The following is a 25,297-nucleotide window of genomic DNA, read 5'->3' as shown; positions in this document are numbered from 1 at the left end:
TGCTATTGCATCACAACTCACAGCGACCTCCAACTCCTGGGCTTAAGCGATTCTCCTGCCTTGGCCTCCCAAGTAACTGGGACTACAGGCACCTGCCACAATGCCCAGCTATTTTTTTGGTTGCAGCCGTCATTGTCGTTTGCCCTGCCCGGGCTGGATTCGAACCTGCCAGCTCAGGTGTATGTGGCTGGCGCCTTAGCCGCTTGAGCCACAGGTGCCAAGCCCCAGCTGTCTCTTTTGCAGGTATGGATAAGCTTATCTAAAACTGGAAAGCCAAGGGACCCAGAATAGCCAAAACAATTGTGAAAAAGAAAAAGAAAATCAGAGCACTCAGACTGAAGTGACCAAAACAATGTGGTATTGTCATGAAGCTAGACCTGTACTTCAGTCGAGCAGGATTGAGAGTCCAGAAACAGCCCCACACAATTATCCTCAATTGATGTTTGACAAGAGAGCCATGACTATTCAATAGAAAATAATAGTCCTTTCAACAAATGGTGCTGGGACAACTGAATACGGCCCACAGAGGGATAAAGTTGATCCCCAACCTCACACCACCTACCAAAACCAATTCAAATGGATCAAATTATAAGAGCTAAAGACATAAAACTCTTATAAGAAAACTTAAGTATAAATTTCATGGCCTTGGATTAGGTAACAATTTCTTGGATCAAAGCACAAGCAATCCTAGGAAAATACATAAATTGGAGTTTATCAAAATTAAAAACTGCAGTGCATTAAAGAACACAAAAAGTGAAAAGAGCTCTTTTTCGGAGGAGCTCCTCTGTTTCCTGTGCAGTAGCTCCCATTACGGCGGCTCCCGTGGCAGCCCTGGTGGACGCAGGAGCTATGGCAGTGACTGATATAGCTTGCCAGGTGGGTGAAGGTTGCCAAACTTTCCCTCTGGCTGGACATGTGGGGTTTGACAGCTTGCCTGACCAGCTGGTGAATAAGTCAGTCGGCCAAGGCTTCTGCTTCAACATCCTGTGTGTGGGAGAGACTGGTTTGGGCAAGTCCACCCTCATGGACAATCTGTTCTACACCAAGTTTGAAGGGGAGCCGGCTACACACATGGAGCCAGGTGTCCAGCTCCAGTCCAATACCTATGATCTCCAAGAGAGCAATGTGGGGCTAAAGCTGACAATTGTTAGCACAGTGGGCTTTGGGGATCTGATCAACACGGAGGACAGCTACAAGCCCATTGTGGAATTCATCGATGTGCAGTTAGAGGCCTACCTGCAGGAGGAGCTGAAGATTCGAAGAGTGTTGCACACCTACCACAATTCCCGAATCCATGCCTGCTTGTATTTCATCGCTCCAACAGGTCATTCCCTGAAGTCTCTGGGAATGACAATGAAGAAGCTGGACAGTAAGGTGAACATCATCCCCATTATTGCCAAATCAGATGCTATTTCTAAGAGTGAGCTAACAAAGTTCAAAATCAAGATCACCAGTGAGCTTGTCAGCAATGGGGTCCAGATCTATCGGTTCCCTACAGCTGAAGAGTCAGTGGCAGAGATAAATGGAACCATGAATGCCCACTTGCCATTTGCTGTCCTTGGCAGCATCGAAGAACTTGAAGATAGGCAACAAGATGATGAAGGCGCGACAGTATCCTTGGGGCACCTTGCAGGTTGAAAATGAGGCCCACTGCGACTTTGTGAAGCTGCAAGAGATGCTGATTCGGGTCAACATGGAGGATCTGCAGGAGCAGACCCATACCTGGCACTATGAGCTGTACCACCACTGTAAGCTGGAGAAGATGGGCTTCAAGGGCACAGACCCTGACAGCAAACCCTTCAGTTTTACAGGAGACATATAAGGCCAAAAGGAATGAGTTCCTAGGGGAGCTTCAGAAAAAAGAAGAGGAAAATAATCATGGGGCGGAATCAGCGGAAAAACTCTGGTAATATGAATAACCAGAATAGATCAACCCCCCCAAGGAAAGATATGGCAGATGTAACTGAAGATCCCATTCATAAACAGCTGGCCGAGATGTCAGAAATCAAATTCAGAATTTGGATTGCAAACAAGATTAATAAAATGGAGGAAAATTTGGAATTAGAAATTTGATGAGCAATTCAAAAGTCAGAATTAGAAATTTGAGGAGAAATTCAAAAGTTGTCTTAAGAATTTAATGAATTTAAAGAAAAAAACACCAAAGATTTTGATGCACTGAAGCAAGAATTTGCAGCCTTCAAAGATCTGAAAAATATAGTAGAATCCCTCAGTAACAGAGTGGAGCAAGCAGAAGAAAGGATTTCTGACATTGAAGACAAAGCTTTTGAACGCTCTCAAAGAGGAAGAGAAATGCAGAGCAAAAACAGATTATTCTCTCGGAGAACTCTGGGATAATTCGAAGAAGGCTAATCTGTCTAATTGGAATGCCTGAAACTGATGAAGTGGCCTCGCTAGGCACAGAGGCCCTTCTCCATGAAATTATGAAAGAGAATTTTCCAGATATGCCAAGAGATTCTGAAATTCAGATAGCAGACAGTTTCAGAACCCAAGCACGACTCAATCCCAATAAGACATCCCCCAGGCATATCATAATTAACTTTACTAAAGTTAATATGAAGGAGAAAATTCTGAAAGCAGCCAGATGCAAGAAATCCATTACCTACAAAGGGAAGAATATTAGAATGATTGCAGATCTCTCTGCTGAAACTTTTCAAGCCAGAAGAGGGTGGTCATTGACTTTTAATCTCCTAAAGCAAAATACCTTTCAACCCTGGATCCTGTATCCAGCTAAACTGAGTTTCATTTATGATGAAGAAATTAAATATTTTAATGACATTTATATGTTGAAGAAATTTGCCATAACCAAACCAGCTCTTCAGGATATTATCAGACCTATCCTCCATAATGACCAACCAAATCCTCTACCACAAAAGTAAACTCACTCAGAAACTTTTGATCAAACTGCAACTTCCACACTCACAAAAGGATTAAAAATGTCCACTGGACTCTCAAAAGGCTTATCAATATTCTCAATTAATGTGAATGGTTTAAATTGTCCTCTAAAGAGGTACAGGTAGGAAGACTGGATAGAAAAACTCAAGCCAGATATCTGCTGCATACAAGATTCTCATCTTACATTAAAAGACAAATATAGACTCAAGGTGAAGGGATGGTCATCTATACTCCAGGCAAATGGAAAGCAGAAAAAAGCAGGCATTGCAATCCTATTCGTAGATGTAATAGGCTTTAAACCAACCAAAATAAGGAAGGATAAGGATGGACACTTCATATTTGTTAAAGGTAATACTCAATATGATGAGATTTCAATTATTAATATTTATGGACTCAACCAGAACACACCTCATTTTATAAGAGAAACTCTAACAGACATGAGCAACTTGATTTCCTCCAGTTGCATAGTAGTTGGAGATTTTAACACCCTTTTAGCAGTGCTGGATAGATTCTCCAAAAAGAAGCTAAGAAAACAAATCTTAGATTTAAATTTAACCATTCAACATTTGGACTAAACAGACATATACAGAACATTTCATCCCAACAAAACTGAATACACATTCTTCTCATCAGCCCACAGAACATACTCCAAAATCAACCACATCATAGGCCACAAATCTAACCTCAGCAAAAAAAAAAAAATAGAAATTATTCCTTGCATCTTCTCAGACCATCGTGGAATAAAAGTTGAACTCAATAACAACAGGAACCTGCATACCCATACAAAAACATGGAAGCTAAACAACCTTATGCTGAAGGATAGATGGGTTATGGATGAGATTAAGATGGAAATCACCAAATTTTTGGAACAAAACAACAATAAAGACATGAATTATCAGAACCTCTGGGATACTGCAAAGGCAATCCTAAGAGGGAAAATTATAGCACTGCAAGCCTTCCTCAAGAAAACGGAAAGAGAGGAAGTGAATAACTTAATGGGACATCTCAAGCAACTGGAGAAGGAAGAACATTCCAACCCCAAATCCAGCAGAAGAAAAGAAATAACCAAAATCAGAGCAGAATTAAATAAAATTGAAAACAAAAGAATAATACAACAGATCAATAAATCAAAAAGTTAGCTTTTTGAAAAGGTCAATAAAATAGATAAACCTTTGGCCAACCTAACCAGGAAAAAAAGAGTAAAATCTATAATTTCATCAATCAGAAATGGTAAAGATGAAATAACAACAGACCCCTCAGAAATTCAAAAAATCCTTAATGAATATTACAAGAAACTTTACTCTCAGAAATATGAAAATTTGAAAGAAATCGACCAATACTGGGAAGTACACCACCTTCCAAGACTTAGCCAGAACAAAGTGGAAATGTTGAACAGGCCTATATCAAGTTCTGAAATAGCATCAACTATACAAAATCTCCCAGAAAAGAAAAGCCCAGGACTAGATGGCTTTACGTCAGAATTCTACCAAACCTTTAAAGAAGAACTAGTACCTATATTATTAAACCTCTTCCAAATATAGAAAAAGAAGGAATACTACCCAACACATTCTACAAAGCAAACATCACCTTGATCCCTAAACCAGGGAAAGACCCATCAAGAAAAGAAAATTAAAGACCAGTATCACTGATGAATATTGACACACAAAAATCTCAATAAGATCCTAACAAACAGAATGCAACAACACATCAAAAAAATTATACACCATGACCAAGTGGGATTTATCCCAGGGTCTCAAGGCTAGTTCAATATACATAAATCTATAAATGCAATTCAGCACATAAACAAACTAAAACATAAAGACCATATGACTTTCTCAATTGAGGCAGAAAAAGCTTTTGATAATATCTAGCATATGTTCATGATCAGAACACTTAAAAAAAAATTGGTATAGAAGGGACATTTCTTAAACTAATAGAGGCCATCTATAGCAAACCCACAGCCAATATTGTATTGAATGGAGTTAAATTGAAATCATTTCCACTTAGATCAGGAACCAGGCAAGGTTGCCCATTGTCTCCATTGCTCTTTAACATTGTAATGGAAGTTTTAGCCACTGCAATTAGGGAAGAAAAGGCAATCAAGGGTATCCACATAGGGTCAGAAGAGATCAAACTTTCACTCTTCACAGATGACATGACCGTATATCTGGAAAACACTAGGGATTCTACTACAAAACTTTTAGAAGTGATCAAGGAATACAGCAGCGTCTCAGGCTACAAAATCAACACCCATAAATCTGTAGCCTTTATATATACCAACAATAGCCAAGCCGAAGAAACAGTCAAGGACTATTCCTTTCACAGTAGTGCCAAAGAAGATGAAATATTTGGGAGTTTATCTAACAAAGGACATGAAAGATCTCTATAAAGAGAACTATGAAACTTTAAGAAAAGAAATAGCTGAAGATGTTAACAAATGGAAAAACATACCATGCTCATGGCTGGGAAGAATCAACATCATTAAAACGTCTATACTACCCAAAGCAATATATAATTTTAATGCATTTCCTATCAAAGCTCCATTGTCATACTTTAACGATCTTGAAAAAATAATACTTCGTTTTATATGAAATCAGAAAAAACTTCGAATAGCCAAAACATTACTCAGCAATAAAAACAAAGCAAGAGGAATCACGCTGCCAGACCTGAGACTGTACTATAAATCGATAGTGATCAAAACAGCATGGTACTGGCACAAAAGCACAGAAGTAGATGTCTGGAACAGAATAGATAAACAAGAAATGAGTCCAGCTACTTACCATTATTTGATCTTTGACAAGTTAATTAAAAACATTCAGTGGGGAAAAGATTCCCTCTTTAAGAAATGGTGCTGGGTGAACTGGCTGGCAACCTGTACAAGACTGAAACTGGACCCACACCTTTCACCTTTAACTAAGATAGACTCTCACTGAATAAAAGATTTAAACTTAAAACATGAAACTATAAAAATACTTGAAGAAAGTGTAGGGAAAACTCTTGAAGAAATCGGCCTGGGTGAATATTTTATGAGGAGGACTCCCCAGGCAATTGAAGCAGTATCAAAAATACATTACTGGAACATGATCAAACTAAAAAGCTTCTGCACAGCCAGGAACATAGTAAGTAAAGCAAGCAGACATCCCTTAGAATGGGAGAAAATATTTGCAGGTTATACCTCTGATAAAGGTTTAATAACCAGAATCCACAGAGAACTCAAACGTATTAGCAAGAAAAGAACAAGTGATCCCATCTCAGGGTGGGCAAAGGACTTGAAGAGAAACTTCTCTAAAGAAGACAGATGCATGATCTACAGACAGATGAAAAAAAGCTCATCATCCTTAATCATCAGAGAAATGCAAATCAAAACTACTTTGAGATATCACCTAACCCCAGTAAGAGTAGCCCACATAACAAAATCCCAAAACCAGAGATGTTGGCGTGGATGTGGAGAAAAGGGCACACTTCTACACTGCTGGTGGGAATGCACACTAATACGTTCCTTTTGGAAGGATGTTTGGAGAATACTTAGAGATCTAAAAATAGACCTGCCATTCAATCCTATAATTCCTTTACTAGGCATATACCCAGAAGACCAAAAATCACAATATAACAAAGACATCTGTAGCAGAATATTTATTGCAGCCCAATTCATAATTGCTAAGTCATGGAAAAAGCCCAAGTGCCCATCTACCCACGAATGGACCAGCAAATTGTAGTACATGTATACTATGGAATATTATGCAGCCTTAAAAAAAGATGGAGACTTTACCTCTTTCATGTTTACATAGATGGAGCTGGAACATATTCTTCTTAGCAAAGTATCTCAAGAATGGAAGAAAAAGTATCCAATGTACTCAGCCCTAATATGAAGCTAATTTATAGCTTTCATATGAAGGCTATGACCCAACTATAGCTCAAGAATATGGGGAAAGGGCCAAAGGAGGGGAAGGGAAGGGGAAGGTCAGGGTGGAGGGAGGGTAATGGGCCACAGCTACGGTGCATCTTAGAATGGGTAAAGGCAAAACCTACTAAATGCAGAATACAAATGTCTACATACAATAACTAAGAAAATGCCATGAAGGCTACGTTGAACAGTTTGATGAGAATATTTCAGATTGTATATGAAACCAGCACATTGTACCCCTTGATTGCACAAATGTACACAGCTATGATTTAACAATAAAAAAATAAATAAAAATAAAAAAGATGGTGAATTCTCTGAGCTGTGAATTATATCTCCATTTGTATGTACAAAAAGAATTAGGGAGCAGCTGGATACAGTTGGGTTGCTGGGGCATGTTCTAAGGCAAGTTCACCATCTGCCCTCAGAGGAGCAGAGGCAGCCCCCAGATCAGAGGCCCCTGTAATTGGGGGTCAGCACAAGGATGTCATTTCTCCTCTGCACCCAGGGAAGGTGTGGAGGCAGGGGAAGGGGAATCTTGGGCTCAGCCACCCTCCTGGTTCCCCAACCTTCCAACCCAGTGCCTGCCTCCCCCTGCAGAGCGTTCCTGCTGCCTAATTTCCCAGGCATCCCAGGAGCCTGATTTCTCCCCTGCTAAAGGGGCGCTTCAATCAGTTCAGTTCCTGTCTGGGACATCTTGCTCTGAAAGGTCCCCCAGTTCCCTCGTGCCCCCCAGTCCTGTGTCCCTCTTGGGCCAGGAGCCACCCGGCCAGTGCCCAGCCCTAGCTGGTGGTATCAGAGGGACGTGGCCTGCCCTGTCTTTTCCCCATAAAAAATTAACTTTCATGACATGTTCTCATTCTAGACACAATTCATTCTCATTGCAAGAAATTTAGAGAAAACAGAGAAGCAGAAAGAAAAATGTCCCCATGGCACCAACTCTTTGCCGAGCACTGAGCAAATACAGACAAAGTGATTATCTTTCCTTTTTAACTAAAAATGCAACCACACTGTCCAGGTTATTTTGTTTTTGCTTTTTATAAATAATTTATTTCTCTGACAAATAATAGGCCAGTGGAAATACTAGTGATTAACATTGAAAACTTTTTAAATTTAATAAATAGAACTTAGGCATTCAAAATTCTAGCTGTAACCCCTATTAAAAAACAAAACCAAAATAACCCCTTTACAAAAAAGAGGCAAGAACAATAGATCAGAAGGCATAAACCAACCAGTGGCTTCATATATATATATATAAATATATATATATATATATATATATATATATATATATATATATATATATATTTTTTTTTTTTTTTTTCAGTTTTGGCCGGGGCCAGGCTTGAACCTACCACCCCCAGTATATGGGGCTGGCGCTCTACTCCTTGAGCCACAGGTGCCACCCTTCACATTCTTTTTACAATAATATTGACAAAAAGAAGAGAGGCACAAAAAGAGGGAGACAGGGCAATATAGGTGTACAGTAGGGTACTTTGACACAATCTTAAAAAACCCCACCTTCTGGGGGTGCCCAGTTGCGTGGTTCCCTTGAGGTCAGCAGCTCTTTGCTAACCTGATCAGACACAGTACCCCACCTCCACCAAGTAGAGAGGAAAGACAAAAATGCTATAAATCAAACCAAAAGAAGCAAACAGAAAACTTTACGGGGATAAAATTGGGTGAAAAACCAAATTATATCGGTAGAAACACTAGCAAAAATGAAGTTGAAGTTATTAAAAAAGGCAGCAATGGGAAATTATAATTAAACTAGGAAAATTGAGAAAGAAAAAGGGATCTGTGTGGAAAAGATTGAAATTAAAAAAACAAAAGAACATCAGCAACGTCAAAATAAACAAACAAAAAAAACAACCAAACCAAAAAAAAAAAAGAAGAAAAAAATACACAACCAAAAACAAAGCAGTTTGTATATGTTATTGAATATTGTCTGGGCAACACGTGGTCTTCTGGGGTATGAGATGTTAGTCACAGTTCTGATACGACTGGAGGCTGCTGATTTCTCAAACCCCAGCAGGTAGACACCCTAAATCTCTCTTCAGCCTACTTAAAAGGCACTTTGAACTTGTAAACTTGCTGAGCAGAAGCTTTCCCAGCTTTCTCGCTGGAATCGCTGCTGAAGTGGCTATCCACTTACTCAGTGTGCCAAAACCGGTCTCACTCTGCCCCTGAGGGTTAGGGCTGCAAGGCGGCTCAAACCCCACCCTTAGGCTACTTGGTTGCTGGGTTACCAGCTCCCACCCGTTTCTAGCTCTGCCACCCTGAGGGCGGAGCTTGCCGGGGCAGATCACTGACAATGGATCCGTGTGACCCACCGCCGAACACTATTAGCTCCGTCTGGCTCAGCGGCTCAGACTGGGGCCCTAGACAACGGCCAAAGTTCTCCGCACTCCCGCTCAGGCCTTCCCCAAGGCAGTTCAACTCAGTGCCAAGTCCAAGGACATCAAAACAGTTCACAGGTAAGGCCTTTCTGGTTTGCAGTCTCGCTGCTACTGAACTTACAGTTGTGGGCGGGTTTAGACGGATTGAACACACGCGACCACTTGCCGGTTTTCCACTGTTTTAGTCCTCCTCTTGGGGTCCAGAAGTCTCTCGCTGACTCCCTGTATCTTCATAGGAGTGATGATAGGCAGTTCCCACCAGCCAGAGATGCCTGGAGTCCTATCTCCCCAGACTCACGGTGCCCAGATGCAAGGAAGCTGTTACTCGGCTGCCATCTTGCTCCGCCTCTCTCCATCTGCCTAGAAATGAAAACCCTTAATCAAGTCTACTTATGGAAGAACAAGGTGCAATGATCATCAACATTTTTGTAGCTCAAATAAAACAAATGAATGTTTACTTCAGGCAAAAAAGGTACAAAAGGTCTATCTATATGCAGCTGCATAGTCTTGTTAATGACTTACTAATTTGAAACAACATTCTCATTACACTATATTTAATGTTTCTTTTATATAAGAAAAAAATCCAAAATCTTTCCCCTTCATGATTAAATATATGATATAATCATATGGCAATATACTGCCCAAGGCATTTGGGGGCAAAGTTGAAAATTTTACTCTTTAAACTAAATAGTATAAGAGTAAATGAATTGTTAAAAACGAAAACAAATGAATTAACTTTGACTCTGAGAGCTACAGCTACTGACAGTTTCAAATTATATAGTCTGAGCATGGTTATGAAAAGTGCTTATGACCGTAATTACGTATCTACCATGATGGAACTCTACATAAGAGAATGCCAATATTCCAACCTGAAGGTGAGTGTGAGCTGAGCAATACTATGGAAAAATGTAGTCCAGGTTCTCAGCTACTATGTTATTCAATGAACTATCATCTATATTTAAAGAAATTTTCCCAATAAAGTAACTTTTTAGAAATATCCTCTAAGAGATTCCCATTAATAAATCTTGCACTATAACAGAATTAATTTAAAGCTCATTAATGTCAGAAATGTAAAATACTCATTTTAGCAATGCATTTCAGTCCTTGAGATTGTCTCTGTAACCGTCTACTGAAAGAAATCTAATTCAGTTTAGTAAGTTGTCACTACCAAAATAAATTTCATTAAAATATAATACTGTGAACAGTGGGCGGCACCCGTGGCTCAGCGAGTAGGGCGCTGGCCCCATATACCAAGGGTGGCCAATTTGAACCCAGCCCTGGGCAAAAATGCAACAAAAAAAATAGGTGGGCATTGTGGCAGGCACCTGTAGTCCCAGCTACTCGGGGGGCTGAGGCAAGAGAATTGCCTAAGCCCAAGAAATGGAGGTTGCTGTGATACCATGGCACTCTACCCAGTGCCATGGTGACAAAGTGAGACTCTGTCTCTAAAAAAAAAAAAAAGGACTGTTAATAGTAAATATTGAATTCTAGTTCAAATACAAAAAGGAGCCCTGATAAATTCAGGCATATCTTATAGTCAATACTTATGTCTTTTTTTTTTTTTTTTAATTAGTGGCCACTGAAAATTCAGCTAAAGTCTTCCTATTTTTCTGATGTCAAATGAAAAAGACAGCTCTTGTGCCTCCGATTCAGTGAATTTTATCTGCACAGGTACTTTGGATCTTTCATTCGGACAACTATTGCTGTATCCCTGCTGTAATGCCACTGAGGCAAAATAAGCTCGATTTTAAAACCCAAAGACTAATAATTATATTAATACTGCACGAGAGGCTTCCTAAAAGGACAAGCATTTACTTCACAACATCATAATTAAAAAGGTTTCATTATCTAAGGAAATTTTCCAGCAGATAGTCTTCAAATTTAGGATAATTTTCATTTCAGGAATATGTTGCTGCCGTAACTTCCATGAACAGCCTAGTTCAAACTGGGGTAAGACACTGTAGTGTTGATACTTGCCCAACTTATTTGGCCTAACAGTAAAATCTCTCTTTTCATTGTGATACTAGTATTATTACTGTTATAACACACAAGGGTATCTTGGGAAAAAGGAATTTTCAGAAAAATAACCAAAACTCAAATACTGACAAATTAGAATATTCCTAGTTTCATTTCACCCCCAAATTCTCTAAAGCTACGCACTTGAGACCCCTTTACAAACTCCAGATTGCAATTTTATACTTTATACTTTAACTATCACATCTTAACTCTCCTTTTTATGGGGAATACACATTTTGGAAACAGAAATGCATCAGCAGTAGTTTGATAATTTCCTACTAAGTTAAAAAGTGTTTTACCACAAGATATGTGAACTAAGTTAAATTCTTTAAGTTTCAGAATACTAACTAGAACAAATAAAAAAATATTTTATTCCAACTAAACCAGAAAACAAAAACATATTTACAGTAGATAAAAGCAAAAGCAAACCACAAAGTAATCACCATAAAATCCAAAGCACATACAAAAAACCTAGGATATATTTAACTGCCTACTGATCCACATCAGTGACTATTTGCCAATTCCTTGTATTATTTTAGGATGCTTTATTTCCAAACTCACTGGAGAGCTAAGATTCTATTTAAAAAGAATGTAAAAATGTTTATTGCACTTGTGGCTGATCTATTTTGGATGTTATTATCTACTTTACTATAAAAGGTCATTTCACACACGCTGTTTTTTGCAAGGCACAATTCTTCACATCAGATTTTTGGTACATATTTATTATTCCCTAATTGTCTTCAAATCATTAACATTAAAAAACAAATGAACCCTTAGAACGCCAGGCTCCTACCAGTGACTAAGACCCTCCTTAGGTTAGGGGCCTTGAGATGTGAATCACTACAATGTACTTATTTCTTAGCACCCAGATCCGAAGAGGTAAGAAAAGCAGAGAGGACTCCAGCACTGCACAGAAGGGAAATCTGATGTCTTTAGAATGTATTGTAACTGACTACTGACATACAACTATAAAACAATTTATTGAGAGTTGTATATAAGTCTGAACTGAGTATCTTCTTGGGTTATCTTTTTGAAGGCCTTGTCTCAAGTTATTACTGTTAAAAATATTTAAGAAAAATCTTTTCTAGGACGCCTTTATACCACTCTATAAGCCTGGCAAGAAACCAGGAATGTGATCTGCTCTGACCAAATTGGTATTATACTGCTTGAGTCACACCCTTTATCCTTTCACCTCTTATTTAGTCTTGACCTCAATGAGCCTTGGATGCATCCAGAAATCAAAACATTTTGTAAAGGCCATGGCTTTACCACAGCTAAGCATATTCAAAAAGATATAATGAATGCTCTGAAAGAAAGAAAATATATAGTCCTTTCAAAATACCAACTAAAACATGGACAATACTCATTGGAAGTTTAAATGACTGTATGTCTACTTAAAAAACAGTTGCATTTCATAGTAATACCCGGTATTCCAAATAAATAACTAAACTGGCCAAGTTCATATTCTATGAAAAACTCTGTTGTTCATATAGTTTGTCTAATAAAAGGAATTAAAATAGCTACCTTTAGATTTTGTCTTCTGCTAGTTTATTCAGCTATAAAGAATATGTGTTGGCTTTATCTTAGTTTCAAATTTAAAAGAGGTACAAAATTGTTAAAATGTAAACATTGCGATTTAGATAAATAAGTTACGATTCCAGAATCACTTGGTTAATCTTTCTTTTACAGTAATGATCGGAAGCTTTAGAAGATTTACATTAGTTATGTAAAGCTTTGTTTACATTGATATACATCAAATATAAATTAAAAATGATAAATAAAAAGGAACATTTTAAAATTCATTCAAATTATGTTAAACTTCCTTGTGATACATAAATTAAAATGCTAACAAAAAAAAAGATCATCACATCAAACTTTCACCCCTCTAAGGAAATCCACAACCTCTCTGGAGAAAGAGCTAACCTGTCTGTAGTACTACGTACTAAACTCAGCCCAAGACCACAACCTCATCATCTCAGCACAGTGGTTGTCCAAAATACAAATGGTTTTGCCTGCTCTACTACTATCAGAATACCAGTTTGGTGTTGAAAGTCTTGGTTAGCCGGCCTTTGAAAGCCCCAAAGTACAGCACAAGCTTCTATATGAAAGAAGTACAAGAATAAACAGTGTGTGCCTTTCTCAGAAACTTGGCTTTGACCCTAGAAACCCATATATTTTAATTTTGTGAACAAAGCACACACACCTACAAAACACACATTACATGTACATATAAACACAGAAAAACTATAGGATTAACAGAAATTCTGAAGGGCATTCTTCTCAACTAGTTTGAGAATACAGACTTAATCAGTCAGAATACAGACTTTTTTCTTGTATACTTTATCATATTTTTCAAAGGTAATTTGATTTTTTTTGGCCTGATACGCATTTTTATATCCACTTCTCCCTTCAATGAAACAAATTCACAGAAAAACAACCTATGAGCAAGCCATATGTCACTTGCTCCTTTCCATGATGGCTCCTACAGAGAAATATGAAGAACCATCACACAGCGGCATTTAACACTGGGTCATTATTGCTGTGGGGCCCACACTTGATCACTGGGTCACGCAATTGTTTCCCATGTCCTCAGCATAGCAGTCTGATATTGTAGTCCTTAACTGGTCAATGTCCTTCCATAACTGGTGCACATCGGACAATTTTTTAGTGAGTGATTCTTGACTATGGTCATTCTCCATCTCCTCAGCTGAATAATTCATTGATTTGATTCCCAGTAATAATGAAAGATCAGGCTCCTTGCCCTGAGCACGCTGATTAAGAATACTATACAATGCTTTCAAGTCAAACAAACAATGGGACATTTCCTTGAACAGCTGATCAATCACAGTGAAATCAAATAGAGGCTGTTGGGAAAGAAGTGTCTGCTGCCTCGATGGGTCTGCTTCCTGGCCCTGATCCACGAAAGAGCGCATCTTTTCTGTCTGTCTTTGGTTTTCAAGCAATGCTTTCGTTAATCTCTGTAGGCGTCTTTCTTTCCTTTCCAGCTCCTCCATCATATTTTGAGTGGCCAATTTCTCTTTAGAAAGTTTCCCTTGCATAGACTGAATTTCTAAAGTCATTCTGTCCGTCTCACCTTGTTGACTGTCTATTATCTTACGAGCAGTCTCGTTTTGTTCTCTGAGATTCTCGTTTTCATTCTGAAGCTGTTTCGCATCTAACATGGGGAGGCGAATTCCATCTTCAAGGCATCTTTCTACTTTTTGTTGCAAACTCTGAACAGTCGCTACTAACTCCTTTTCTTTCTTTTTCTGGCATATTAACTGTGCCTCTTTATCTTGACATTGTTTTTTGGCCTCTTCAAGCTTTTTTTCTGTAGCTATCAAAGACTCTTGCAAATTCTTATTTTTTTCTTCTAGAACCTGCAACTGTAGACTCTGACTCTGTACATCATCTAGAGTTGGAAGATCAGCCAGATACTTTTCCAAGATCTCAATTCTTCTTTGCTTTTCTTTGTTTTGTTCAGATTCCTTCTGGCATTTCTTTTTCAGGCTACTGATGTATCTATTTCTGGTTTTAAGCTTTTCCTCCAATTTCTTCTTCTCTTCGCTAAATTGGCTTATTTTTTGTTTGAGAAACTCATTGAGCTGTAAAACTTTTTTCTCAGTCGATGCAAGCTTCTGGTCAAGTTCTTCTTGCTGGAAATGGGATAATGATTCCTCTGAAAATGGAGACTGGAGTGAAGTGTCCTCATATTGTGGCTGTGAACTAGCCACATTAGAATCCTCACAATTTACATAATGTCCTAACGTGGCGTGTTGTGCCGGTAATTCATTATCCTGTATCCTCTCTTGTAGGTGGGTAATTTGTTGCTCCTGCCGATCAATTACAATTTCTTTCTGCCCTAGAAGTCCTTCCTTTACTTTCAACATTGATTCCCACTTACTGAAATCCTGATAGCCAGAAGGTGAATAACTCTGATGAGACGATCCAGTCAAAACCTGTATTTGGTGCCTCAGATCCTTGTCAAAACTCCTCAGTTTACTGTTGTTGCTAAGGAGCTGTCAGAATCTTTTGTAGTTCCACCTTCCAAAGGGTTTATCCACAACTGTTCCATAAGCCACATCTGAGTCCTCACAGACGGCTGAATGGGAACTCCATGTACTGCCGATTGACCAAGCATTAAGTGTTTTGGAGATTCAAAACCCTCTGAGTTCCTCATAATGGGCTTGCTTTCAGGTAAGGCACTCTATGTCACGTCTAAGGCCTGTCTCCTAAGAGTAGAGGAAGAGGCACTAAAGTCTTCTTTGCTGCAGCTCTCAAGTTTGTACTTGCATTCCAGAGTTGATGACTGTTTATTTCCTTGTCCTCTAACTCAAGCATCTCCATACTGTCATCTAAGCAGGTAGGCCCAACTGTCCTTAGTTGTGATATTAAAGCCTTGCCCCCCCACCCCGTCTTTTCCAAACCATTGCTTGACTCCTCTGAGTGTGCAGTGCCAGCCTGCTGCAGTTATTAGGGGTAATGTGTTTGGATAAAGATGACCATTTCAAAGGGGCCAGAAGTCCTATATGTCTAGTGAGGAGTCCTGCTCCCCTCTACTGTGGCTCCCCAGTGTCTGCATGAGGTTTGTACTCCATGTTAAGCCATCTGATGTCAAGGATTCCCTATGTTTAGAAATAGAATATGCCCTATGAAGCGCTGGAATTAGACGGCCTCACATGATCAGTAGGAAAAGTAACCAAGGATTAACTAGGCTTAAAAGATAATGTGCCTGGCTCGACACCCATTGCACAGTGGTTACAGTGCCAGCCACATACACCTTGGCTGGTGGGTTCCAACCCGGCCCAGGCCACCAAACAACAATGATACACAATCAAAAAATAGCCTGGGTGTTGTGGCGGGCACCTGTAGTCTCAGCTACTTGGAAGGCTGAGGCAAGAGAATTGCTTAAGCCCAGGAGTTTGAGGTTGATGTGAGCTGTGACTCCACGGCACTCTACCGAGGTGACATAGTGAGACTCTGTCTTCAAAAAAAAAAAAGATAATGTGCCACTTGAAGTTGAAAGTTCTGCAACAATCATGTAGACATTCAGAAGCACCAGCACAAGAATTCAGTTGGAAGCAAGCCACATGAGAAAGTGGACTCTGAGGAGCTACCATCTTTTGGCTGGTGTAGACAACAGCACAGATATTACTCTTCTGCAAGGGTGGTGCCAGAGGAGGCCCCACAGTGGCTGCAGAATCAAATTCCTAGCTCAGAAGTGGCACTAGTTAGGCAGCTTGGTGGGCAAAAGAGTAATAGTTCTCAGGTGTGATTTGAAGTATAACTGTGTCTAGAAGCTTAACCTTAAGTCTGGTTCTCTAGCCCTCCCACAAATTCTGTGAAGTTCCAAATATCCTTAAGTTCTGTGAAGTTCCAAATATCTGTAAGTTCAGAATCTGCTCAATCAGCCAGTCAGATTCTTCTGCTGATTAAGAACATTCAGTGATCCTGGGCAGCGCCTATGGCTCAAGGAGTAGGGTGCCGGTCCCATATGCTGGAGGTGGCGGGTTCAAACCCAGCCCCGGCCAAAAACCAGAAAAAAAAAAAAAAATTCAGTGATCCATGTATGAAGCTAGAAGAAAAACAAATATTCCATTTGTCCATAGTATGGAGTTAAGTGCCAAGAAAAGCTACTCAAAGTAATTCTTTTTTTTTTGAGACAGAATTTCACTATGTTGCTTGCCCTCAGTATGGTGTCATGGCATCTATTCACAACAACCTCAAATTCTTGGGCTTAAGCAATTCTCTTGCTCCAGCCTCCCAAGTAGCTGGGACTACTGGTGCCCACCACAACGCCTAGCTATTTTTTGTTGTTGTAGTTGTCACTATTGTTTAGCAGGCCCGCTGGGTTCAAAGCCCCCAGCCCTGGTGTATGTGGCTGGCACCCTAACCACTGAACAACGGGGGCCAAGTCTCTAGATAATTCTTGAAGGTAAATGGGAAGCAGAGTATAAATCTTCACATACTCTGCTAAGGAAAGAGCCTGGCCTTCATTTAGCACAAAATGTGCTATCTCTGACTTTCCAAACAAAGGAATGAGTGGCATGATCAAAGCTGTACGATTATTGCAGCCCAGGCCTAGTGGCTCAGGTCTGGAATCCTAGCACTCTGGGAGGCCGAGGCGGGTGGATAGCTTGAGCTCACAGGTTGGAGATCAGCCTGAGCAAGAGAAAGACCCCTGTCTCTTGGCTGGTGGGTTCCAACCCTGCCCAGGCCACCAAACAACAATGATACACAACCAAAAAACAGCCGAGTGTTGTGGCAGGTGCCTGTAGTCCCAGCTACGGGGGAGGCTGAGGCAAGACGATCACATGAGCCCAAGAGTTTGAGGTACTCCACCGAGGAGGACAAGTGAGACTTCCACACTGTCAGAACAGGAGGTTCCAAGGCCGGTGTCTCCGCTGTCAGAAGCCATCCTATGTCTCCTGAATGGTTATTTCGACGATTAGATGGAATAGTTGTGGCCTGCCTCAATGATTCATCTCCAGGTAATCATCTCCAGGTGACCATGCTGATGAGTAACGTGGGCCGGCCCGGAAGCTGCGCGCTCCGCAGTGGCTGGGGCCTGTCTGGGCCTCCTGCTCCAGGGCCGGGAAGCGCCCCCACAGCGCCGACGGGAGGGATGGGGCGCCCGACTCCCCACGTCGGTCCTCCCTCGCCTTCTCCTCCGGCTGCTTTGGCGGCAGAAACTTGTGTGTGCGCAGCCTGGGCTTGGGCGGCACCCGCGGCACCTGCGGGAGGAAGGGCGGGCAGGCGGGCTGGTGAACCGCTGCTCAGCGACGGGAGGAGAGCGCAGGAGCCGGATTCCCCGCCAGGGCTGCGGCTGCTGCCGGGCCCGCTGGGCTAAGGCCCCGGGAAGGAAGCGGCGGTAGGCGGTGACAGCCTATCCAGGTTATTCTTAAACCTGACTTTTTTTTCAAGGCAGTAGAGTAGCTCCCTGGGATTTGTCCTAACGGCTGCACAGTGTTCCCTAGCTCAGTCCCCACGGGGAGCTCCACCCCCACTTTGTTTGTCAGGTGGGCAACTCACGGAGTGAGCTCAGGGGGGCTCCACAAGGAAGCAGAGGGCCAGATAAAGTCAGTTCCAGCCCTCTTCACTGACCAGCCAAGGGAGAAACTGTGCCCAGGACTACCCTTCATGCAGAAGAGCCCTGGGAATAGGTCCAGCTGGGTACTGAGTGAGTGGACTTTGTGCAGGGCTGTCATTAAGGCCCAGGAGGGACCCTCCACCCCAGGCTGGCCAGCCCAGGCAATGATGATTTATTTAGTCTGTGCCATAGCACCCTGCACCCTTTACTTTCCCTTTGGCATATCAGGAAAAACTCCATACTCTGGTTCATGATGGACACTACTGTTCCTGCCCACACTGTCATCCCCTCTCCAGTTCCAGCCCTTGGCTTTGCCTTTATGGACCTCCCCACCCTGCACCAGGATGCAAATAAAAAGATGGGGGGCCTGCCCATCTGAGGAGCCAGAAGGGAGAGAAGCAGAACTCAGGGGCACAGAAAAGCTCAGAGTCATCTCTGAGCGCCTGGATCCAGCCATACCTGAAGGCAGCCGCCCTTGCACCTCTTAGTTAAGTAAGCCAATAAATTCCCTTTTGTTCTTAAACCAGTTTAGATTTGGTTCCATCCCCAACATGTGGTATCCTAGCTGATAACTTTCCCACCCCAGCTTCAGTCTTCTGGGCCTGGGAAAATTCAGGACATTGACCTAAGTGTGTTGCAGAGAGTCAGGTTCAGAGGCTACATCACCACAGCCCCTCCTGCCTCATTGAGGGGGCTGATATTTTGGAAATGATGCTTCCACCAAAGCCTTCAGCAGCACCCCAGTGCCCACTCACCCAGGCCTGAAATCCTCTCCCCAGATTTTCTCCTCTGATGAGCCCCTGAGCTGCTGTCCCCCCACATCTTGTGCCCAGCAAGACCCCATCTCTCTTCTGACATTGGGACTCCCAGCTGTGCTGCAGGGACCCCTTGTATCTTGGGCTTCTCAGCTCCTGGCAGAGCCCAGGGTCCTTGACACATGTTTGGCACCTGAGACACACTCTCTATTTACCTGCTGCCATAAATGACCCACTTACTGCTGAATTATGAGGGGCAAAGGGGACAAAGGGCAGGAATCCCTGTTCACATTCTTGTGCTTTGGAATGCAGGACTCTGGGACCTAATTAGGCTTATATTTCAAGCAGAGGCCATGCTGCAGAAATAAAATTAGAGAACAATTCTCCCACAGGAGGAAATGAATGGCTTTTCATTTGGTCTCAGCTGCTGTGCTTGGCAGGCAGGGAATCTCAAGTCTGTGAAGGCTCCTCACCCAGACTGGAGCAGCCCCAGAGATGAGGGCAGTGGAGAGAAATGCATTTGCCTTGATGTCAGTGCGGAGAGGCTTCTTCCCCCTCCTCCCTGACATTCTGTGTCTCTGAGCAGTCCTGCCTGGGGGTTCTGGGAAGAGACTGTGGGGAGGCAGGGGACAGAGCCCTACCCAGGTGCCGGGAGGGCAGGGTGGGGGAAAAACCCCAACCCTGTGGGGAGCAGAGCAGGTCAGTGGGGACCCCTTTACACCCTCCTGTTCCCGCTGGGACTCTCTCTGGGCAGATCCTCCCTGGCCCTCAATGGGGTCGCTGTTCTGGATGGGAAGCAGAAGGCAGACTTAACCAGCTTCATGTAGATTCCAGAAACGCCCAGAATGTTCTGCTTTCAGGGTCTGAAGTCACAATCTGATTCCCCAGCCGGCCACAAACGAGGATGTACACCAGGAGAAAATTGACCCTGAGAAATACAGCAGCACCAAGACACTGTGTATTTGTTTTTTTTTAATCTGCAAACCTGAGGTATTTTCCAGGGGTTGGGGTTGCGTTGATGCTATTGATAGTGTAGAAGTTACAGGTACCATGATGAGGTTGCTGTCAATCATACTCAAGTCAAATGAGTCTGGAATGCCAGGCATAGTGACTCACATCTATAATCTCAGCACTCCGGGAGGCCAAGGTGGGAGGATCGCTTGAGCTCAAGAATTTGAGACCAATAACAGTGAGACCCCATCTGTATTAAATATAGAAAAAAATTAGCTAGGTGTGGTGCTGGGCACTGGTGGTCCCAGCTACTCAGGAAGCTGAGGCAGGAGGATCACTCGAACCCAGGAATTTAAGGTTGCTGTGACCTGGGCTAAGGCCACAACACTCTAGTGTTGTGAGTTTGAGACTCTGTCAAAAACAATAACAAGAACAATAACAAAAGCCAATAGGGCAGGGAAGGCTGAATGGGGGCCCAGGCTGGGATCTGAGCTAAGAAGTGTTTCCAAAGACTTCCTAAAGCCCCACCAGAAATCCTTTCCTATCCTTCAGGCATCTCCTGCTATGCAGGGCTTTTCGTTTCACACGAACATGTGTTTTAACAAGATTTATCCCTAGATGGTCTGATCAGACGCTCCTGAAAGGGCACTTGCAAGTTGGTAATAGCCTCCGTGAGCTTCACCAGTCCCAGCCTGTAAACTCTGTCTCCAAGCCTCGTTCTCAAACTTCTCCCTTTTTGCCAATAAAACTTTCTCTTACTTTCTCCTCACCAGATGTACCTTTTGCTTGTCTAAGTGAGTCACAAATTATATTCTTCTTACCCTTCCCAAGCAAATTAAACATATTCAGAGATGTTTTGCTCTGATTTCTTTTTTTTCCTTGAGTTGACAATGGTTTATTCCATAACCATTAACAGCCAATCGTTTATTCCCACTGTGCTTTGTTAACTGGATTTATTTTTACAACTATTATAAGAAAACATTTATTTCCCTGAAAGACTCTGAAGCTTTGGTTAATGGATTAGTATAATTAAACTCCCCAGCTTCAAGGTTTGTTTAAAAATGATCTAATGTGGGGCATAAAAAACAGTATTTCTTTACCCTAATATTCATTTCTCATTTTTTTTTTTGAAAGCTAAGGACAAGTTTTAATGGGCTTTGACCTAAGATATTCAACTTTCATGCCACATTATTTGAGAACATAGTATCTGAACTTGAAATTTTAGCAAGAAGAAAGTCAAGGTTCACTTTTCACCTGCCTTTGGGTCCTAGAGACGTTGATCTGATTTCTGTTAAATGAACGATGTTTTTTCCCTCCTAGAGTTGAGGCCTCCAGTACTCAAATATAATAGGACCAGACCCTGAGAGCACTCCAACCCTCTGTGAGCCCTTTTGGCCCCAAGGCCACAGACAGTGGGACACTCACTACCTGTCCTCCCCACAGGGGTCTGGGGGACATTCCCCTGGGTTTCGTGCAGGATTACCCTTATCCCAGTTTGCTCCCCATCCCACTTGCAGTTCTCAGGAGTAAGTATCGAGTGCCCTGCCAATGCCACATCCTGATAGAGGGTCTGCTATCCCTCCTGGGGAATGTGACACCTGGAGTTAGGGAAGGACAGCCCAGGACAGCCAGTGCTTCACTTCTGTCTCCTCCAAGGCTTTGCCCAGTGGTCATGTGCCCCTTGAGGGTCTCTCAGCAGTGTTGCAGTGGGACAGTCATGATCTGCCCAGGGCAACTTTCCTGGCCTTGGGTAGTGTATCTAGTGAATCCTGGTGTATCTAGGATTCTGTTGTCCCTCGCTATCTGTTCCACAAACCCACTGCATAACTGTCGTGTCTGTCTCGCTGGACCCAGGCAAACAGGCGCCCAGGGTAGGATGGACGTAAGCAGAGCTGGGATGTAGTGGGCACATGGACTCATGCTCCAGAGGGCTGGCACACTGACTATGACTGTTGCTCCCCTGCAGTGGGTGGAGCTGCTGCCCTGAGAGCTAATTCCTGGTAAAATGCAGAATTCTGAAACATCAGTGAAAACTAAAAGGGAAACCATGTCTTCCCACTGTGAGAAGAAACCGCACATTGACTCTCAGCCCAAGACAAACATCTCAGGGCAGCTGATGGAGCAGTGATGACTGCAGGCTGCACATGATGGGAGGAAGGAGACCAGGGCTCCTCAGGTGCTCCCAGGTGAGGTAAGGAGGAAGCTGAGCACTTTGCTCCCTTAAGCCAGTGTAAGTGTGTGTGTCACATAGAACAGAATGATTTCTGATTAATGCAGCCAGTCCCCAAAACATTGCATTTAAGCATCATCTTCTCAGGAGGCAATTCCGCTGACTCTAAAGAGCCCTGGGGTGTCCTCCAGTTTGGCATCAGTACTATCCAGGTGTCCCAGGAGTCAAGTTCCTACACAGAGACCCATGACCAGGAGCATGAGCTCATGGTGATCTTGGGACCCGGTAATCAGAGAAGGAACAGCAAGAGGGAGGTGTCCCCACTGGGCTCATTTCTTCTTGGGACCTGGTTCTGCAGGCTACAGGAGCCTGGAGGGCAGGTGCATTGCACTGGACAAGGTACGGTGCCAGCTTCCATCTGCTCTGTGACTCCGGGGCAGACGTACATGTTCGCACTAGAGAGAAAAGTGGCCACCATGGGTTTTGTTGGTTGGGGAGAGTCAGCTACTCTGAACATTAAGGGATATCCTGGTGGCTTCTTTGGGCATGGTGGCTCCTCGGCAAAATGGAGGGGATTTTCTGAGCAGAGAATGTTCCCTGGGGACCTGGGTTGGATCTGGGCTCAAAGGGCATCTGTTGTGGGCAGTGACTCCCCTGTGTTCTTTCACTCGCTTACTCAAACATTCACATATTTATCCGTAACTGAGGCTACTCAGAGAAACTGTGGATAGGTGACCCCGAAGGTGCACAAGCCTGGCCAGTTCAGAGCAGGAATCTGAACCCAAGCTGTATGGTGGGACCTGCTCCCTACTGTCCTGTGTTTCCCTGGACAGCTTCCTGGACGTCTCTGTTTCCTTCATCTCCTCTACAAAGAGAAGCCAGCAGCAGCCCACCTCCCGCAGGGTGAGGGGGCTAGCGAGTCCTGGTGGGAAGCTCTCAGAGCAGGCCTGGCACATAGAGGTCCTGCAGCTCACAATGGCCGTCACTGAAGACTTGGCAAGTTGGACAATTAAGGCACTGCTGTATTCTGCTGATGTGACACTTGGCACCTGCCAAGGTCAACGCTGCCCAGAACTGCTTAGGCAGTGACTGGGCTGATTGGCCCTGCTGTGATTCAACAACTTTGGACTCTCACCATATCCACATTTAAGTTATGTGAATTCCAATACATGCCTTTTGCAAGAAAAAAAAATGAGAGAAATAATTCCAGCTGAATGGTAAAATTAAATTTAACACATGCACTATTCATTATACACTGTTCATTTCAGTATGTGGCATGCATCCTGAATAAATCTGCATCTGCTGTTTATATATTGTGAACAACTATTGGGTACTGTGCTTTTTGGTGATTTAAGAGATCTGTAAAGGGCAAATTTGGCCCAGCAGTTTCACCCTCTGTGAGGACGTTAGGCCTGGTGCACACAGTGTGTGGATCTGCCCCATGAATTAGGGCCCGGCTCCTATCTCAGAATGAACAAGCAGGTGTGAAATGAGACCTCAGCCAGCACCTCCCCACTCAAGGGCAGAGTCTCCACTGCAGGTCATTCCTGCCCAGCCCTGTGCAGACCTCCTGGCTCCTTTCCCTTCCTAACTGAGTCCCCTCCCCACTGTTAAGGAAATCAGAAACTGTGTTTAGTACCTTTAGTATTTCTACTGAATTTTTACCTATTTGAATGTATTTGTCGAGCGCTTTTCCCAAGACTTCCTTCATAGTAGAAGACTGAGCCGTGTATAATGACTACCTTTTTATTTGAATGTGATCTTGCAGAGCACCCACTGCTGTTTGGGCATATATTGTGGACATGTACACCAATGGCATTGTGTCACAAGCTTCGCTCTGTGTATTTTTTTTTTTATTTACCAATAATTATGTTTAGGAGCTGGGCTCATGTTGCTGAGTGTTTCGTCCCTACAGCAAGATTCTCCGTGTGCACGCACCACGTTTCCCTCCTCCTTCCCCCAGGGTATCTGCCCAAGTATGTCTACCTCCTGGCTACCACAAAATTGCTTGAAGTTTATCTGCGTGCCTGTCACCCTGGACTTTGACAGCGTTTCCCTGGGTGTCTCCACCAAGTGTTACCACTGGGTCCAGGGACATGTGGCCCTCCACCTTCCACCCCATATCCCCCCTCCCACTGACACAGGGCAATCACCACCTTCCCCGTCACTGCACGTGTAAAGGATGTCATAGCTTATTTAACATGCATGTCTCTGATCACCAGCAATTGTGGTCACCTTGGCACATGCTTGTCAGCATTTAGGAGTTTCCTTGTCTCTATGATTTCTACTCATATTTCCAGTCTATTCTTTGGGGTTTCCTGGCTTTTTCTTGCTGATTTACAAAGTTACATTGTATATTCTAGATACCCACAGAACACTTTCCAGTTTAATCTTTGCAAGCCTCTTCTCTCCTGTGTCAGTTGTGTAATAATAATTTTGTTCATGCTCTTCATGAAACAGACATGTATTGGATGTAATACAATGAATCTCTTTTCTCTGGTTTGTGCTTTTTGAATTTGTTGAAGAGTTTTTCCCAGAGGCAAGTTCACAAATACCTACACATTCTCCTATTTTTTTTTTTTTTTTTTTTGTAGAGACAGAGTCTCACATACCGCCCTCAGGTAGAGTGCCGTGGCATCACACAGCTCACAGCAACCTCTAACTCTTGGGCTTACATGATTCTCTTGCCTCAGCCTCCCGAGCAGCTGGGACTACAGGCGCCTGCCACAACGCCCGGCTATTTTTTTGTTGCAATTTGGCCGGGGCTGGGTTTGAACCCGCCACCCTCGGCATATGGGGCCGGCGCCCTACTCACTGAGCCACACATTCTCCTATTTTTTACTCTCACATTCAGGTTTGTAACCCACCTAGATCCCTCTTCATTGGTGGTATCAGCAGGGATCCAGTCCACCTTCCCCCATATCCTCCATCAGCTGGTTGTGGAGTGAGTTTCAACACAGTCTTAATCAGCATCATGTGAATGTATGACTTAGTTTGCCTGGTATTGCTAAAATGTTCTATTTTCTGTTGTCTGTGCTCCCTCGGGGAAAACAAATCAAACAACAGAGAATAATGAAAACATCCTCATCAGCACCAACACCT

The 25,297-nt window shown here is 42.8% G+C and overlaps 1 pseudogene; it reads left to right on the top strand.

The window, feature by feature from the left end:
* Window positions 1–849: 849 nt before the first annotated feature.
* On the top strand, window positions 850–1,871 carry LOC128584382 (septin-6-like; annotated as a pseudogene).
* Window positions 1,872–25,297: the final 23,426 nt, after the last annotated feature.

Source organism: Nycticebus coucang, chromosome 4 (assembly GCF_027406575.1).
Source record: "Nycticebus coucang isolate mNycCou1 chromosome 4, mNycCou1.pri, whole genome shotgun sequence".
NCBI classification, from domain to species: Eukaryota; Metazoa; Chordata; class Mammalia; order Primates; family Lorisidae; genus Nycticebus; species Nycticebus coucang.
This window is presented reverse-complemented; position numbering and strand designations above follow the sequence as displayed.